Raw genomic sequence first — 19,217 nt, forward strand, 5'->3', positions numbered from 1 at the left:
AGTCGTGCCGTGAAAGGAGGCCAAAAGGGCATTTACTAGGTCATGGTGAGCTGTATTGTGCAATAGGATAGATAGGGCATACATAAATTGTCCACCCACGTTGGGTAACTATATCTCAAGGCCACTCGAGGAGTTAATGACTACAATTGCGTGGCCACGCTCGGAAATAATCTGTGAGAGATTTTTCCGGTCAGGTAGTCACACTCCCGATCGAGAAAACCACTCGCGATGTGTTCATGTGCAAGTGCGACCTGAAAGACACCTTGCATTGAGTGGGAGATTAAAACGGACAAGAGAATTGGTAGCGCACACCTTGTGTCGGACAAGTGGGAGATTGTTGGAGTTAGTGTCCTCCACAATAGTGCGTTAACATAATAAATCTCATTAATAGAATATCATCAGATATTTAATTATTTGATCCTCGTCAGTTGATTAACGTAAATCGATAACGGTTGGCTGACTAGAGTTTGACGTTATTGTCGTGAGACGGCGGTGATCAACTGACCCCTTTCGGTCACACCTAAAGGAACGAACCCCAATTGATAACTAATTAATTGTATGAGATACAATTCATTTAGTCCCTTGATTTATAGACTAAGAGGTTAGTCGATTATTATTAGAGAGATTTCGAGTTGCGAACTCGAGGAGCGGCAGTTATTATTTAATTATGCGATAATTAAATAATAAGTTTTGGGAAACGGGTTTTAGTTAATTATCTCTTAATTTACTAAAATTATACTAATTGATTAATGTGATTAATATTAGTACGTAAATAATATGTGTAGTGGTACACGTATATTTACGGAGTGAATTGGACGAATTTATTATGGAAGCATTTAAACATGATACGATGTTTAAAATGAAAATTACACGGATTTGTGCGACAAATATAAAAACCAACATGGACCCGTATATGGTCATGTGGACCGTGTAAAATAAGTGTAATGGATGATTACTCACATAATCATTTTTACCTTATTTTGTATATTACCATAATATATGTCTTATACTACATTTTGCATGTGATGTAAGATAAAAATATAAAAAAAAAATTGTCCACTAGAGCACCAACCCACCCGCCACTTCCTTTCCCAATTCTACACTCCATATATTTGGTCATTTGTTCACTCCACCTTCTTACACAATTCATTCATTTTGCATGTGAACAAAAACCTCTTCCATCTCTCTACAACATTTCTCTAGTATACAATTATTACTAAGAATAGTTAGTAATATTACTAGTATTATTATCAAGGGCACATATTAATAAGTTACTAGTTCATACTTATTAATATTGTTGGGTAGTTCTTGGGTGCTACTTGGAGGAGACTTTCTATTTGAAGGTTTTTCAAGGAGGATCATCCACATCATTTTAGCTCAAGAACTAATTAGTAAGGAGAACTAATTTGTGCCCATTTTACCTCATATTCAATGTAAGGAAATTGTTTTTCTTTATACTTTGTTTTTATGCTTTCATATTAGCATGCATGTTACATAGATCACATAAACAACAATTTATGAGATAAATTAATTTTATTAGAGAGTCTAATATGGATCTATGATCTTTCAAGTGGTATCAGAGCTTAGGCTTGTAATTTGCATGTTGATTTTAAGCATTTTTATGAATTATGAGATAATTAGTAAAAACTCAAAAATTGTGTTAGAAGAGGTTTTAGCACGAAATGTTTGGGACATGAATACCTACTGATCTCAAAAGGTTTGTGCAATTTTTTGGTGATTTGTGAAGTAATTTTGCTAATTTTAATGATTTTTGGTAGAAAACCGAGTCAAAATGTCGCATTTTAGTGAAAAATTGACTAAATTTAGTTAAATGTTGATTCGGTGCATGGATTTTTTATGGTAGTTCATGCATATTTTCTACTGATTGTATACAAAAGGTTGAAGGTTGGTTCGAATTTTTGCATGTTTATTGATTTTTTGAGTAAAAAGTCGATAAAAGTCCAATTAATTAATCATAATTTCGAATTTTTGGATTCTGCCCATGATAAATTTATGTATATTTAAGAATATTATTTAAATGTCAAAAGTAATTTTGCATGTGTGTTTTCACTTTGTTTTGATGTTTATTGGTTTTAGTGGTTAAAAACCGATAAATATCGATCTTTTTCTTCGCAAAATTTATCCGGAATTTTTGGGCAAATTTTTATGACTTTTTGGTATTCTTGGGAGTATTACAGAATACTAAAAATTTTTGTTTCAATTGTTTGGGTAATTTTTCAATGTTTTTGGATTTTTACTTAAATATTATGATTTTACCGATTATATTAGCAAAATATCACCAAATCAAACTAATTATTTATCATAAAATTAGTGAGGACTAATTTTGAGGTTCAAAACAGTTTGGACAATTATTTTGGACTTAAATGAGATTTAAGAGTTAATTATTGATTTTTACATGTTAAAAATCGATTAAATCCACAAAAACCGAGATGGATACCAATGAATGATAGGTAGGGCGATTTTGGCATCATATTTACAGCATTTTAAGCATATTTATTTAAGTTGAATGAATGATTGTCATTTATTTAAAGTATTTATCTTTTTGTACCTAGTATGGCCTAGTTAATTTTAATCGTTATTACCCGAAATGAATGGGAATATCGATTTGTTTGTAATTAAATACGATCTCGTATCGTCGGTTTGTAATTAATTAATAGTTTTATTCATTTTATTAATTAATGTATAATAGGAATAGCTATGTAATTCATTTGTAATAGTTATTTTACCGGCGTTTCCAAAAGACGGATTACAACGAGACGGAGTCTATTTTTGGAAGGTGTTCCAAATCCCACAAGGAAGAGCCACTTATGGAATGAAGAGGCAAGGGACCAAGGAGTTGGTTTCCGAAATGTAATAGACTAGTTTTTATTAACTAGGAGGCCATACTAGGATTTATTCATATGCTTACATGTTTGCTTGTTTTATTTTCGCGCATGCCAAAATCGCCGCTCACATGCATTTTATTTTATTTCCGCGGTTGTCAATTCACGTCATTTACATTCACCGAATTAATTCACTTATAAGGAATTTATGACTAAATTGACAAGATCTCTCACATAACTAAAATTGAGATTAGCCTTACCAATTAGTAACACCTATGAATCTCTTGTTCATTAGAGCCACGCTCGCCCAAGCGGGGTGTTCTCTTTTTACCTTGGGTAAGTAGGGTGGTAAGCGGTTATCACACGCCAAAATTGGTTGGACTCAACGGGATATAAGACGGTCTTGTGTTCCGGGGCTAGTAGATGAATTTGAGGAAATTCGTCGACCAAGAGTTCTAGAGGTAGAATTAGTCAACGTGACTTACCGAATTTACGCAATTATGGGATGTTTCGCCCAAGCGATGCTCATTTTTGTTTAATATTTGGGTCTTGGAATCATTTATATAATTAAGTGGGAGGTCATTATATAAATGCTAAAACTTGCTAAAACATGTTTTTACAAGTAATTTTTAAAACAATGAATGTTAATTTTTCCTTTTTGTTGTAGCATTTTAATTCGCAATGGCAACTTCATCAACTCCATCGACTACTTCACTAGGCAAAGATTCATGGCTAAGGTCCGTAATGGACAAATGTATTTTAAGAGATGACGGTAGTAACTTTCTTGAATGGGAATCCAACATCAAAAGTGCCGCGTTGTCCGACAATGTGCTCACTTACTTGACCGATGCTCCTCCTATCGAGCCCGGTGCAAGAGCTTCATCGGCGGTGCGGACCGCCTATGATGACTATGTGAGGATGTTGAATGATATCAAGAATGTGTTGATATGGTCAATATCGCCAAAGCTCAAGCTATCATGCATTTCTTTAAATGCTTACGAGATATTCACTCGTATGATTACTATGTTTTCACAAACACCTAAAGTCCGTCAATACGATGCGGCGGCACGCTTCTTTGAAGCTAAGCTTGAGAGGGGCCAAAAGGTTGGTCCCCATGTCCTTAAAATGGTCGAATATGTTGACATCCTAGAGCGTCTAGGGTGTAAGATTCCTAAAACTCTTGTGGTGGATCGTATCCTTCACTCACTCCCCACCAAGTTTGCCCACTTTAGGGTAAACTACAACATGAATGACATGGATAAGAGTTACCATGAAATTCATGCACTCCTCACCCAAGCGGAGAGGGATATGGAGGCTAGTGGGAGTGAAAAGGAGATGTATTAACCATGAAGTTAAAGAACATGTCTCTTGGAGTCAAGAAAGGAAAAGGAAAGGAAAAGTCCCAATTCAAGAAATCGTCAAAGAAAATTGACAAGGGAAAGGGAAGGCCGTTGTGAATGGCAATCCCAAGGCAAAAAGTGTCAAGCTCTCCGAGGCCGAATGTTTCCATTGTAATGGGAAGGGGCATTATAGGAGGAGTTGTCCCAAATACTTGGAGGATCTCAAGGAAGGGCATGTGACGCCTATTGGTATGATTTCCTCTCTCTATGTGATAGACGTTAATTATGCTTGTACTTCCACTTGGGTACTTGATACCGGATGTGGCTCTCACCTTTGTAACCATTTGCAGGGTATAAGGGACGTGCAAGCACTAGCAAAAGGTGATGTGGATCTCCGCTTGGGCAATGGAGCTAGAGTAGCCGCCGTTGCCGTAGGGACCTATGTGCTCACTTTAGCTAGTGGTTTAGAGTTGTATTTAAATAAGTGTTATTTTGTACCAACTTTAACTAAGAACATCATCTCCATTTCCGCGTTAGACGCGGAAGGCTTTTGTTTTATGATTAAGGACAAGTGTTGTACTTTTTCTTTAAATGATGTGGTTTATGGCAAGGCCATTTCAATTGGAGGCATTTATGTTTTAAATGATGTTAATGACGTTTATCATATGGAAACTAAAAAGCTCAAAAAGGGTGATCCAAACGAATCCTACCTTTGGCATTGTCGTTTAGGCCACATAAACGAAAGACGCATTAAGAGACTTGCTTCATCAAAAGTGCTCAAACCATTTGGTTTCGAATCTTATGGTACATGCGAGTCTTGCCTTTTAGGCAAGATGACTCGTGCACCTTTTGCGGGAAAAGGGACACGAGCTAGTGAGGTTTAGGCTCTCATACACACAGATGTGTGTGGACCATTAACCATCACCGCTAGAGGAGGTTTTCACTACTTCATTACTTTTACTGATGACTTAAGTAGATTTGGGTATGTCTACTTAATGAAGAACAAGAGTAAAGCCTTTGACAAGTTCAAAGATTTTCAAAAAGAAGTAGAGAACCAATTGGATAAAAAAGATAAAGACTCTACGGTCTGACCGTGGTGGTGAGTATCTAAATATTGAATTTGATTCACACCTAAAAGATTGTGGTATAGTATCACAATGGACTCCTCCTGGCACACCGCAACTAAATGGTGTGGCCGAAAGGAGAAACCGAACTTTACTTGATATGGTTCGGTCAATGATGAGTCTAACTGAGCTTCCTAGTTCATTTTGGGGTTTTGCACTCTTGTCTGCAGTATTTTCACTAAATCGAAGCCCGACTAAAGCGGCCGATAAGACTCCATATGAGATATGGACAGGGAGAGTCCCTCATTTGTCATTCACGCGTATTTGGGGTTGCGAAGCGTACGTTAAGATCAAGTCTGACAATAAGCTTGCACCCAGGTCTGACAAATGTCTTTTTGTAGGATATCCAAGGGAAACACGTGGCTATTACTTCTACAATAAACACGAGAACAAAGTGTTTGTGGCTCGTGATGCTGTCTTTCTAGAAAAGGAATTTATTTCTAGAAGACAAAGTGGGAGAAAATTTGAACTTGAAGAAGTTCGAGAGCCACAAACCAAGAATGAGGTAGAGGAGAACGTGGAGGATAGCATTCCCTCTTCCTCTGAAACGGTAATTATTCCTAGAAAGTCAAGTAGGATTTCTAATCCACCTGATCGCTACCTTGGTAACATCCAAGAGGATGGTGTTTTGTTACTTCTTGAAAGTAATGAACCCACTACCTACAAATCGGCCATGTCTAGTCCCGACTCCTCGCTTTGGCTAGAAGCCATGCGGTCCGAAATGGATTCCATGTACGAGAACCAAGTATGGGACTTGGTGGATTTACCTGAGGGAGTGCGACCTCTTCAGTGTAAATGGATATACAAAATTAAACTCGGCGTGGATAAACATGTGGATGTTTACAAAGCTAGATTGGTGGCAAAAGGTTTCACCCAAGTTCATGGTTTACACTATGACGAAACCTTCGCTCCAGTCGCTATGTTAAGGTCCATTAGGATAATCTTAGCGGTTGCCGCATTTCATGATTATGAGATTTGACAAATGGATGTTAAAACCGCCTTCTTGAATGGGATTCTAGAAGAAGAGGTGTACATGATACAACCCGAAGGTTTTGTGGATACATCTAACCCTAAGAAGGTGTGTAAGCTCAAGAAGTCCATTTATAGTCTTAAGCAAGCATCTAGGAGTTGGAATCATCGCTTTGATCATGTCATTAAACAATACGGTTTCACTAGAAGTATGGAAGAACCGTGTTTATACATGAAGTTTAGTGGGAGTAAGGTTGTATTCCTTGTCCTATATGTGGATGACATATTGCTCATTGGGAATGACATTCCATCGCTCACTTCCGTTAAGGAGTGGCTAGGGAAACACTTCCAAGAAGGACTTGGGAGAGGCACAACGAATCTTAGGTATCCGGATCTATAGGGATAGGTCCAAGAGGATACTAGCATTGAGTCAAGAAGCTTATATTGACAAAGTTCTTGACCGGTTCAATATGAAAGACTCCAAGAGAGGATTTCTACCTATGGGCCAAGGGATTACTTTGAGCAAGTCACAGTCTCCCTCTACCCCTAAGGAAATTGAACACATGAAGACCGTCCCTTATGCTTCCGTTGTTGGGTCTATCATGTATGCTATGATTTGCACTCGTCCCGACGTTGCGTATGCCTTGAGCATGACAAGTCGGTATCAAGCCAAGCCTGGTGAGAGTCACTGGATAGCTGTAAAGAACATCCTTAAGTACTTGAGAAGAACTAAGGATGCGTTCTTAGTGTTTGGAGGAGAAACTGAGTTGTGTGTAAGAGGTTACACGGACGCAAGTTTCCAAACCGATCGGGATGGCATGAAATCCCAATCCGGCTACGTGTTTATCCTAAATGGAGGAGCTGTTTGCTGGAAGAGCTTCAAGCAAAGTGTTACTGCGGATTCTACAACAGAGGCTGAGTACCTTGCGGCCTCGAGGTCGCGAAGGAAGCTGTTTGGATTAGGCAATTCATGGAGGGGCTAGGAGTAGTCCATTCCGCCAAAGATCCTATCACTCTATATTGTGATAATAGTGGAGCTATTTTTCAAGCCAAAAAGCCTAAGTCTAGTAACAAATCTAGACACATTGAAAGGAAATACCATGTAATTAGAGATTATGTGGAAAGGAAGGAAATTGACATTTGTAAGGTTGGGACAGATGACAACATTGCTGATCCTTTAACCAAGCCTTTATCGAAGGCCAAGCATGATGGTCATGTCGTCTCTATGGGATTAAGACGAGTACCAGATTTTCTTTAGATTATGGATATGTAATAATTGGATAGTGTATCTTTTATTATATATATGATAATCACATTAATTGTTTTCGTATTAATTCTTTTATGAATTTTTATTTAGTGTGACTAAATTTTAATACCTTGTTTATCTGAATAAGTTGTGGAGACAATGTTGAACACTATTCAAGTGAATAAGATGAACATTGTATTTTGTCCCTAGTCACTTAATGAGGTGACGTCTCGGAGTGACTAGATTGTGAGTCGATTGATGGTTGTTCAACACCATAAGGTCATATGTGATGACTGGTCGATTACATAGGCAGAGTGTGTGACACTTTGCCAGACAGTGACCATTTAGAGAGTCCCTAAGTTCTATTATAGACGCCTGGTCGTGGCGGGGATCTCTAAGATGTTCTAATGAGTCGATTCTTTTAACTGGAGACTATTATCTTAGCAGGTGCAGTTTCCGAGTGACTTTGGTTTTTGTCCTAAGTCGTGCCGTGAAAGGAGGCCAAAAGGGCATTTACTAGGTCATGGTGAGCTGTATTGTGCAATAGGATAGATAGGGCATACATAAATTGTCCACCCACGTTGGGTAACTATATCTCAAGGCCACTCGAGGAGTTAATGACTACAATTGCGTGGCCACGCTCGGAAATAATCTGTGAGAGATTTTTCCGGTCAGGTAGTCACACTCCCGATCGAGAAAACCACTCGCGATGTGTTCATGTGCAAGTGCGACCTGAAAGACACCTTGCATTGAGTGGGAGATTAAAACGGACAAGAGAATTGGTAGCGCACACCTTGTGTCGGACAAGTGGGAGATTGTTGGAGTTAGTGTCCTCCACAATAGTGCGTTAACATAATAAATCTCATTAATAGAATATCATCAGATATTTAATTATTTGATCCTCGTCAGTTGATTAACGTAAATCGATAACGGTTGGCTGACTAGAGTTTGACGTTATTGTCGTGAGACGGCGGTGATCAACTGACCCCTTTCGGTCACACCTAAAGGAACGAACCCCAATTGATAACTAATTAATTGTATGAGATACAATTCATTTAGTCCCTTGATTTATAGACTAAGAGGTTAGTCGATTATTATTAGAGAGATTTCGAGTTGCGAACTCGAGGAGCGGCAGTTATTATTTAATTATGCGATAATTAAATAATAAGTTTTGGGAAACGGGTTTTAGTTAATTAACTCTTAATTTACTAAAATTGTACTAATTGATTAATGTGATTAATATTAGTACGTAAATAATATGTGTAGTGGTACACGTATATTTACAGAGTGAATTGGACGAATTTATTATGGAAGCATTTAAACATGATACGATGTTTAAAATGAAAATTACACGGATTTGTGCGACAAATATAAAAACCAACACGGACCCGTATATGGTCATGTGGACCGTGTAAAATAAGTGTAATGGATGATTACTCACATAATCATTTTTACCTTATTTTGTATATTACCATAATATATGTCTTATACTACATTTTGCATGTGATGTAAGATAAAAATATAAAAAAAAAATTGTCCACTAGAGCACCAACCCACCCGCCACTTCCTTTCCCAATTCTACACTCCATATATTTGGTCATTTGTTCACTCCACCTTCTTACACAATTCATTCATTTTGCATGTGAACAAAAACCTCTTCCATCTCTCTACAACATTTCTCTAGTATACAATTATTACTAAGAATAGTTAGTAATATTACTAGTATTATTATCAAGGGCACATATTAATAAGTTACTAGCTCATACTTATTAATATTGTTGAGTAGTTCTTGGGTGCTACTTGGAGGAGACTTTCTATTTGAAGGTTTTTCAAGGAGGATCATCCACATCATTTTAGCTCAAGAACAAATTAGTAAGGAGAACTAATTTGTGCCCATTTTACCTCATATTCAATGTAAGGAAATTGTTTTTCCTTATACTTTGTTTTTATGCTTTCATATTAGCATGCATGTTACATAGATCACATAAACAACAATTTATGAGATAAATTAATTTTATTAGAGAGTCTAATATGGATCTATGATCTTTCAGATTATCCCAAAGGTTATCTAAAGAGTTGTCTGAAAGATTAAGGTAAGTTTCTGAAAGATCTGAAGGGTTTATCCTGAAAAGGGTTACCTAAAAGATATGAAGGTTTATCCTGAAAAGGGTTACCTAAAAGATATGAAGGTTTATCCTGAAAAGGGTTACCTAAAGGGATGAAGGATCGCCTGGGGGTATCTGCTTGTCTCTGTCCTCAAGCAAACTCTCACTGGGGAATAAAACGATGATTTTGGGGAATCTGCCTGTCTCTATCCTCAAGCAAACTCTCGTTGGGTGATTATTGTGGTTGAATCTCCATGTCTCGAGAAGAACAGTGAACTGTTGCTGGGGGATTGTTGAGGTGTGTCAAAACATCGTCAGATAAAATCCGCTTGTTGTTGCAAGCGAAGTCTTGATAAAGTATTGCTTCTGATACTTACCTGCATGGTTAGTAGCCACCCAAGAATGCAATCTAATATATGCACGTAAGCAATTATCACATAGACCTCGAATGAGGAAACACATAGGCTTTACAAAAGTCGTTTCTTTATAAAAGTTGTTTAAAACTTGTTCAAAGAAGTTTGTCGTTTGTAATGCGTTATGCATATTCAATGGGCTTTAGACATGTGACTGACGCGACGTAGACCTTATATGGACACGACGCGAAATGTAGACTTAGGTTTGACTGACGCGACACAGGGATGACCTTGACAGACTTCGCTTAAGTATGCGCAACCCCAGCCAAGTGTGGGTGGCAACGCGTATCAGTTCCAAAGGTAGAAGAATTGCAAGAATGATGAAGACATATAAAGGCAAGGCATGAGCCATGGATCATCTGTCTACTAGGACGTCTTTTAACACCGGTTGCTGTAAAAGAGACCCCTCTTGAGGCACGATGACTTGGAGAATTGATCTAAGATCTTTGTCATTGTCCGGACCGAGTACTAGCTAGACTTAGAGGAATAAAGGAAGGGTGGCATCTTGGAAGAGAAGCCCCCGGGATGAGAAGATGACTCTGGACTTTGGTAAAAAAAAAAAAAGGCTAGGCGACAAGAAGGAGCCCCCAGTATAGAGGTGTTGGTTGTGGAAGGGATGTTAATTGAGGTTGGAAGGTTGAAATAGAGGTTGAAAGTTGATGGTTGAGGTGGTTGATAATTGAGATTGAAAGTTGGAAGTGGGGATGGTTGTGTCCTTGAGGACTGCCTACGTATTCACGTGAAGTGAAATCAAACCAGATCGTAGTTCTGAGGTTTGGTTAATTTTATTTGGTTGTTGTGGTTGTATCCTTCTTGTGTAAGAAAGGACTGCCTACGTATCCACCTGAGTAGGTGAAATCAAACCAGATTGTAGTTCAGGTGTGTCCCTAAGCTAAGTTGTTAGGACCTTAAAGTGCATGGGTAAGGAGAGTATATTCCTTTGGTGACTCGAAGAATCGATTTGAGATAACTCCCGGCCCTCTGATCATAGACCAAAGAGGTATAACTAATTTTGTAATAATTCCTTGTTATGTGAGCACACTTAGTGAACCCTAAGGATGGATATGAGTTCGTCCCGTTCTGAGTAACAAAGTATTCGAAGACTCCGTGTTTGGGTTAAGGTGAAACTGGATTGGATATTTGGAATGTGGAGCTCGGTAATAAGAGGCTTTGATGAACAAATCTCTGGAGCTTTTTTTTGTGGAGTTATGGCTTTATGGGGCTATGGCTTGTAATATGGCTTGGAAATGGAGTCTCTTGGCTTTATGTAGCCTGAGCACATAAAGGTAGGTTAAAATGACGTTGTATCAAGTTTCCATGTCTGGGCCCTAAAGGATGGGTATATTTGACGAGCTTGAGAGGATTCTCAAAATTCCTAACTATCTCCCTGTAACGGTCTCGAGAAGGACTTAGGGTGTGCAATGTGTGATAGGCTAAGTGACGGTGCTAGATGACCATCTTTATTGGTGTCCTGATTCTTTTTAGACTTCAGCAGTATTTCGTATTTGATTTCAGGCTTGTTCTTGATTTAGACTCAGATTCTTGGTCTAGAATATATCTTGGATTTTTGATCAGATTCCTGATTCAAGTTTTTTGAAGATGACGTTGACTTTGGATATTGACTTGCTTGATTGAGCCTTCTTCTTTTGACTCTTTTGTCTTGGGCTATAGGCATAATTACGGCTTTGGATATTGATCTTGGTCCTTTATCTTGATTGAGCCTTTGTCTTTGATCATGGCTCGTATCATCTTGGACTTGCTTGCTACCATGGATTTGGGTCATACTAGCACCTTTGGTGTGAAATGGGTTAGTTTTTAGTAACACGGGTTGTTTATTGTGGGGATTGGGCTTGCCTTCCGTCATGGATCGTCAACAAGGGAGACGGTCTGGATTCGTCCTAGAATCTCTTGAGATATGCTCGTGCTAAACTGAGGTTATATTGGGGTTTCTATTGCCAGACATGGAATAGGTAAGAAAAGAACACGGAGTTTCAAGTCCTCTATAACTTGGAATGGAACATCATCTAGGTGTACTCACATTGACTGTCATGTGTTGTTGTTGTTGTTTGTTTTTAAATATCTCAAATCAATTCTTGTTGTCACAAGAAAAAGGGTAAAGGAAGAGACATGATAGAATATGTGGATTGAAAATTATACCTTTATTGAAATGAATAATAAATATATTTAACATAGACTCGAGAAGACATGTGACTCGTGGGACAGCCCCCAGGTTGTCACTAGGAATGAAAATGGAGAAAGATACTAGAACAAATATGAGATAGAAAGCCTAAGACTCGGACTCGGATCCGGACTTCGACTCGATCTTAGATCTAGACTCGTAATCATTGGCCCATGCTTGAACATTTTCCCTTCCAGCAACTGGCTTCGGAATCTGGCTTTGAGCATTCATCCATTTGAGCACCACGTCCTCAACATTGGGAACATTGGAAGGATAACAGTCAAGAATAGTTTCCTGATAAGTGGTGTATCCATGAGGATTCCTAACCTGTAGGTGTGAGTTAAAGGTTGAGAGAGACAATTTCCCGCTTTCGATCATATCCTGAATGACGTTTTTTAATTTGTAACATTTCTCTGTATCATGCCCTTTGCCTCTATGGTATTCGCAGTAGGCATTCTCATCCCAGAACTTGGATTTCTTCTCTGGGTTAGGTGTAGGTCCTATAGGCTTCAACATTCGTTGTTCCATGAGTCTCTGAAAGGCATCGTCGTATCTAATACCAATGTTGGTAAATTTTCTAGGAGGTGTGCCCTTCTTGTCGAAAGCCTTTGTAAATGACCCCGAAGGCTCCACGAGATTGCCTTTGTCGATTTTGATTCTTGGATGAGAAGAACTAGAAATGGATTGCCCACTCGTTGCTTTAGGACTATTAGGTCGAGAGTTTGTCTTGGAACTTTTCATCTTGAAAGATTGAGTCTCAAGCTTCTTATCCATTTCAGCAAATTGATTCCCCATGTTGGAAAGCCGAGAGTTTAGATTATCAATGGCTCCCTCTATCTTGGAAAGCATGAGCATTCCACTTTGGACATCGTCTTCCTTCAGCGCTTTGATTTCTTTGTCATCACGAGGATCGAGAAGATGAGAAAAGTCTAGGAATGATCCTTTATCGTATTTAGTGTTGTTAGACCCAAGAGGGTCGGTCCCATCGAATTGCTCCACAAATGGTGGCATTGGAAGCTTGCCATCCTCGATCATATCCTGAATGGTGTGTTTCAAGAGAAAACACTCTTCAATATCATGGCCTCTACCTTGGTGATATAAGCAGTATTTGTTGCCCTTCCAGAGGTTCACCTGTTTCTCTAAAGGTGGATCCGGAGTCGGGCCTATTGGATGTAGCTTGCCTTGGGCAGAAAGTCTCTTCAAAGCATCGGTATAAGACATGCCTAAATCGGTAAGCACCCTTTGATGCCTCCCAGGTTTCCTTTCAGCTGTTTTCGGCTTTCTAGGACGATGGTTATTGCAAGAGGTAAGCTTTGGATGACCTAGACTAGAGGTTTCTCTGGGTGGCATGTTCTTTTCCACCATCGCACTTTCAAGGGTGAGGACGCGAATGCTCAAATTTTCCACTGTAGCTTGAACTCGCAGGACCATGGTATAAACGTCTTGAAGAGACACGGTGATTGTGGCTTGAACTCCTTCGTGACCTTGCTGACTGATGGAACTTGCCGGATTCCTACTCGACAGAAATGACGCGCATTACACTCGATTCGACATGGGATCACGCATACTAAGGCAACAAACAAAGGAAAGGACAAAATGACAAATCTAGACTTGACTTGTGAATTCGTGAAACGTCGTGAGCGACTTCTCGTGTTTGAATTCACGGTGCTTGACTTTAATTTAGACTCGAGTGTTGACTTTGACGGAGTGACCCTTATATGATTGACCTTATTGACGGGATTGATGACACGTGTTGATTCTAATTTGCGTTGTTTAAGACCGACTTGACTCGAGGTTCAGGTATGTGTGTCCCGAACGTGTCATTATGAGAATTCAAGAAACGGATTTTGGATTGACTCGATGTGTTAGCCTCGAGTGTGTGAGTCGAGGTGTGGAAATGTTTAGATCCTAATTGAGTTGGGGTAGGGAGTCCAAAATGACGGCGTGACGCCTTAGGACTTGACTTGAATTTTGAAAAGACCTAAAATGTAAAGGAAGACGAGTTTATGACTCGACAGAGTTCCGACTAGGACATAGTCGGTTTGAACTCTGACTCTAACTTAGCCCAATTGAATTTACATATTTACATTTACATGGTTGGAAAAATATTTTGGTTTAAAATGCTTTTTGGTCTTTTATTTTTTTTTGGACTTTTTTGTTTTTTTTTTTTTTTTTATTTTACACGGATCTTGAAATGGGTTTGAGGCCCGAAGTTTGACTCGACATTTGGACAGAGTTTCGGCTTATTTTGTGCTATTTTGAAAATCTTTACATTTTGAAAAGGATTTTATTTTACAAAATTTCGTCATGGTTTTCTTTATAAAATGGTGATCACATATGATACAAGCATATATACAAGCATTATAACGGGATGCTGAGTGTATTTAAAAGGGTTTTGGTTTAAAGGGTGGGTTGCCATACCGAACAATCAAACCCGAAGTCTGTAGAGAGGCTCGTACCAAACAAGAGTAAGGCCGATTCCTAGTCCATTTTCTCAAGTAGTGAAAGTCCTTGATACAAACAAGAGTAAGTACCATGGTATGAATGACGTCAATCGCTATCCATCCTTAGGCCCAAATAAGAATTAGGACCGTTTAGACGGGACGATTGGTCGAATGGGTTGGGTTGGGCCTAGGAAGGCCGAATAAACGATCTAGGAAGACCGAGTTATGAAAACCGACAATTGTCTTGTACAAACTATTCCCTAACCTTGTTCAAGTTTCACCCTTTTGGCTACACGTAAGTGTATTATCCCCAGTGGAGTCGCCAAACTGTGGACATGGACCACGGGGGCGCTTGAGAGAACAAGCGTTTGCATTTGTGGAGTCGCCACCAACTTATTGTGGAAACTTGGAAACCGTTCGAATACCTCGCGTCATGTTAAGACACAAAGTAGTGACATAAACACCACCCTTAGCATTCTATGTCTAGAATGACTCTCGTGGATGCCAATGAACACGGATGTTCACAGAGATCTGGAGTAAGGAGTGAGGGTACGTATTAGGAAGTTCTTTTGATCGAACACCTAATCCCGCCCGCCTCGATAGCGGCCTCTACTAATGATTAGGGAAGTCATATATACTTGATATATTGTCGATTTATATGCATGCAATGCAACATCCAATAAATTAATCCTAGCATGTGAGAATGAACTAAGTCGGTGAAATAATTAATTTAGCAAACAATTAGGTCGAAGTTGGAATTAAGGTTCAATTACATGTGAAAACGTACAAGTGATAAAATAAAGGAAATACAATAAATACAAATTACAATAATGAAAATTACAATAATTACATCGGATTTATTGATTTATGTCGAAAATACCTTATAAACGGATAATTTAGAAAAGAAAGAATAAACAAATTAACGAACAGGAATTAAGGTGATAATACGAATAATAGTAAATTAAATACGTAATTAATAAACTAGGTCAAGGCAGAAACGGAAGTTCAGAGACAGAAGTCAACCTGGAACAGGCGCAGCAGGACTGCGCCCTTTGGAAGAGGCGTAGCAGACGCTGCGTCTGTTCCAAGGGTGAGTTCTGGCTGTGAAGCCGGAACTGCAAATTGTTAATATTAATTGGTGAATTTAATGATTGATTACGATATTTAACTCGGATGAAAGTGATTTAATACATTAATTACATGTGAATAAGTCATAAAAGCGATAAAACATGGATGAAACGAATGCAAACGAATTAATTACATGAATGAAAGATTGATTAATGACATAGGTGAACTAAATAGGTTAAACATAACGAATTAATGAAGAACTAATGACGAACATGACAATAAACAGATGGAAATATATCAAAGATCGAATTCCAGAAACCCGATATGAACAAATCGAATTTCTACAACCCGGATTGATTTTAATGACGAAAACCCGCAAATATTGAATTATAAGGGATTTAAGTCGGATTTAATGATGAATTATATGCTAATGAATGATAAACAATGTACATGTGAAATTATTATGCTGTTATGTCAGGGAATTGAAGAACAAACGAAAACAAATAAAACAACAACGAATTTACAGAGGACGAAGGAAGAAGAAAGGAAGCAGGAACTGCGGCAGCCTCACGAAGAGGCGCAGCAGGTACTGCGCTCCTTCGAAGAGGTGCAGCAGTTGTTGCGTCCTTTCTCGACGGTCATCTTCTGGTAATCCGTAAAAAGGGTTTTAAACGTGGTTTTAGAAATCGGTTTTAAGAAATATTTTCGACATAAATCTTACATTAATGGTTACAAAAAGTAAAGAACAATAAATAAAAGAAGGATTTACACCCTCAGACTTACATGTTTGACGAAACGAAATGAACTAAGTTTATGTTTAGTGATGCTCGACTCGAATGTAACGAAAGTGCCCTCGTAAGAGGAAAACGATTAAGATTAATTAAGTTGATTAGTTGTGGAGTTGGTCAAATTGGTCGGCCATGCAAAACGAGGCTGGTACTCAGAAGGATCCGAGCTTACGTGGTCGAATGTTCAAGCACGTAGACGCCAAAAAGTAAGAACGTGGTCTAGAATGCAAAGGGAGAAGAGAAGGGCGGACACTCGCGTGAGAAATATGTGAGACCGAAGGTCTCTATTTATACTAATCACGGAATTAGGGTTTAGGAAAGGAGAGAAAGATCCGGAAATAACCGACTTAGGTTAAACACGGAAACTTGGACATAAAGAAAACCTTGAGGAAAAGGCGCAGCAGGTGCTGCGTCCCTTGGAAGAGGCGCAACACTTGCTGCGTCCTTTCCTCAGCGGGTTCCTCCTGCGCAAGAAAGCGCGTTTGACAGCCTGTCGTATTTTAGGCATAACTTTCTCTATAAGACTCTGAATAAGGTGATTTCGGTGGCGTTGGAAAGCTAAGAAAGAGATCTAGACATTTCTGTGAAATAGGCCTGACCCAAAAAAATTTTATCACCTCGTAAAACGGGCCTAAAGATCGGGTTGTCATTTTAACTAAATGAAATGCACATTTTGTAATGTAAACTTTTAGTTTAGCCTAATGAAGTGACATGAGACTCAAAATGAGATATAATCTCAACATTTTATGACATCCTAACCTTAGGTAGACAAGCACATTGCTTTGACTCGGGATTTGATGGTTTTAGGAAATGAAGACGGTTTTTGACCCGGACTCCAAATGAACTCTAATTACTGCCAAAACGACCGTATCGGCACGTAGATGACAATTAAGAGGTAGACATAAATGTTTGAGCGATCACTTGATGATAAACTTACGAACTGTCACAAATCGTTCCGCGTACCAAACATGCGGCCCAATCATCACCGGGTGGTTGCGGGAGGTGCAGAAATGAGGTATCTGCACATTGATTCGCCCAGATTCTTGTTTTTTTCCTCCATTGCAGAATCTTCAATTGAATTATCAGAGTTTCGTGTGATTTTTGGCGCCATTAGAGAGTCCAGGAAGGATCTCTGATACCATTGATACAATATGTATCAATTATATACACGCACATCCTATAGAAAACAAAACAAGATTATGGGCTCTACGTTCGGTATGCAAGCGTTGTAGAGCATAGGTATCAATTATATACACGCACATCCTATAGAAAACAAAACAAGATTATGGGCTCTACGATCATTATGCAAGCGTTATAGGCTCTACGTTCATGCGTGTATCACATTGATGCGCAAAACCTCGGTTAATCAACCCAACAAGAATATGTACTCGCCAAGAGTGTAGTGATAGGGAAAGCCGATCAAATTGATTAGAATTGCCAGGATCTTTCTCCAGATTTACAACCATAATGCTCATTTCTACCAATTGACCCAGAACTTGCTCGATTCTTGTGTTCATACGATCAATCTTGTCATTTAACCCTTGTTGCTACAATTGGATTGCTGCATTCAGGTCCGCCTTAGTCTTGGTTGTGAATTCTGACGAATTTCCCCAAATTAGCTTCAAGGTTGACTATTGATTCCCCAGATTCTTGATTTTTCCTCCATTGCAGAATCTTCAATTGAATTATCAGAGTTTCGTGTGATTTTTGGTGCCATTAGAGAGTCCAGAAAGGAGGATCTCTGATACCATTGATACAATATCTCATTGATGTGAGACAAAGTGTAAACTCATAAAACAAAACAAGACTATGGGCTCTACGATCGGTATGGAAGCGTTATAGGCTATACGTTCATGCGTGTATCACGTTGATGCGCAAAGCCTCGGTTAATCAACCCAACAAGAATATGTACTCGCCAAGAGTGTAGTGTTAGGGAAAGCCGATAGCCTTGTAAGTAACTTGACTTACCCAATATATAAAACACAACCTAAACTCATATCTCATTGATGTGGGACAAAGTGTAAACTCATAAAATAAATCTCCGATCAAAAAGATTATGGGCTCCAGGTTCGGTATGCAAACGTTATAGGCTCTACGTTCACTATGCGTGTATCACGTTGATGCACAAAGTCTCAGTTAATCAACCCAGCAAGAATATGTACACGCCAAGAGTGTAGTGTTAGGGAAAGATGATGTTCGGTATGCAAGCGTTGTAGAGCATAGGTATCAATTATATACACGCACATCCTATAGAAAACAAAACAAGATTATGGGCTCTACGATCGGTATGCAAGCGTTATAGGCTATATGTTTACGCGTGTATCATGTTGATGCGCAAAGCCTCGGTTAATCAACCCAACAAGAATATGTACTCGCCAAGAGTGTAGTGATAGGGAAAGCCGATAGCCTTGTAAGTAACTTTACTTAACCAATATATAAAACACAACCTAAACTCATATCTCATTGATGTGAGACAAAGTGTAAACTCATAAAACAAATCTCCGATCAAAAAGATTATGGGCTCCAGGTTCGGTATGCAAGCGTTATAGGCTCTACGTTCACTATGCGTGTATCACGTTGATGCACAAAGTCTCAGTTAATCAACCCAACAAGAATATGTACACGCCAAAAGTGTAAACTCATAAAAAAAATCTCCGATCAAAAAGATTATGGGCTACAGGTTCGGTATGCAAGCGTT

At 38.8% G+C, this 19,217-nt stretch overlaps 1 long non-coding RNA gene across 1 annotated transcript; it reads left to right on the forward strand.

Annotated features, from left to right (window-relative positions):
* The first annotated feature begins 1,073 nt into the window (after positions 1-1,073).
* LOC141646355 (uncharacterized) lies at positions 1,074-3,762 on the forward strand. The gene is made up of 2 exons (XR_012545524.1): positions 1,074-1,433; positions 3,511-3,762. It is a non-coding gene; the product is annotated as an uncharacterized LOC141646355 (long non-coding RNA).
* Positions 3,763-19,217: the final 15,455 nt, after the last annotated feature.

This window comes from Silene latifolia, chromosome 3 (genome assembly GCF_048544455.1).
Source record: "Silene latifolia isolate original U9 population chromosome 3, ASM4854445v1, whole genome shotgun sequence".
NCBI classification, from domain to species: domain Eukaryota; kingdom Viridiplantae; phylum Streptophyta; class Magnoliopsida; order Caryophyllales; family Caryophyllaceae; genus Silene; species Silene latifolia.